The sequence below is a fragment of the Chrysochloris asiatica genome, unplaced genomic scaffold (genome assembly GCF_000296735.1).
Source record: "Chrysochloris asiatica unplaced genomic scaffold, ChrAsi1.0 scaffold00140, whole genome shotgun sequence".
NCBI lineage: Eukaryota > Metazoa > Chordata > Mammalia > Afrosoricida > Chrysochloridae > Chrysochloris > Chrysochloris asiatica.
The window spans coordinates 9,138,165-9,139,525 of record NW_006408658.1 but is presented as its reverse complement, the minus strand read 5'-3'; positions in this window follow the sequence as shown (position 1 = coordinate 9,139,525).

Genomic DNA, 1,361 nt, shown 5'->3' with positions numbered 1-1,361 from the left:
TTCACAATAAAACATTTGCAAAAAATTAATTTAATTTAATTTTTAAAAAATCAAGGGACAGTTCTTTTAAAACTATAATATCACCAAATATTAAAAATAGTAACACCCAATGTTGATGAGTGTGTAAAAAGGCATTTTCATATAACAAAGTACAAAATGGTGCTTTCTGGAAAGCAATTTGGTAATAGGCATTAATATCCCTAAAAATGTGCATTTCCTATGACCCAATAATTCTACTTTTAGAACTGTATCCTAAGCAAGTATTAAGACATGGATATAATGTGCAAGGGTGTTTTCTACAGTATTGTTTACATTGCAAAACCTTGAACACAACTTAAATTTCTCCCAAGAGGAAGCTGTTTGAATAAATTATATTATTCCCTCACTCTCTTTTTTAGCATCTTCTAAGACAAACAAATAAGTGCAACCAGAATGCTTCTTAGAAACAAGAATGGACATGTTATCAGGATGGACCAGACACTGGAGAAGGATATCATGCTTGGTAAAGTAAAGAGTCAGTGAAAATGAAGGTCCTCAAAGAGATGCAATGACATACTGGCTGCAACAATGCACTCAAATAGAGCAACAAGTTTGAGAATGTCATAGGGCCAGGCAGTATTTCGCTCGTTTGTACACAGTTTCTATGAGTTGGAACCAACTAAATGGTGCCAAATATGTTGTTATTGTTGCTGTTGTTAAGTGTCGTTGAGTTGGTTCTGACTCATAGCGACCCTGTCTAGGGTTTTCCGATGAGCGACTGGTGAACCTGAACCGCTGACTTTGCAGTTCAAACAGACCTTGCAGTCCAGCGCATTAACCTGCAGCGCCACAACAGGACTCTTAATATAAACAACATCAATTTGATCCCTGCTTTAAAAGCAAAACAAAACAAAAAAACCTGCCTAATAATTAGCTCTATCAGACACTAAAGTTACTATAAAAACTATAAAAAACATTAGTTTTAAAATAATTTGGTCCTGGAATTGAATATACAGATATATAAATGAAATAACGCAAAGTTAAAAAATAGTCCCACAGGGTAGATAGGGACAGGCAATTTAGGCATTGGCTACCTAAAATGAGGGGGAGATAAAGGCTCAAAGTGACTGGCTTGCAAGGTTTCAAAAGGGAGTTTAGTTTAAGAGTGTGTGGGGGTCCCCACTGAATAGTTATCATCTTGTCTAGATGGGTCTGGTAAAAGGAGATGGGGATAAGATTCGTAAGAGTCAACAGTGAATAACTGTTATCATGACTAATTGCTACTGTCACAATTGTAAAGGTAGAAGTTTTGTAACAAAAAAAGGGGAGTGGTTAATCTTACAGTCCAGAAACAGAGGACCCTAGGACCATCAAGAGAGGAA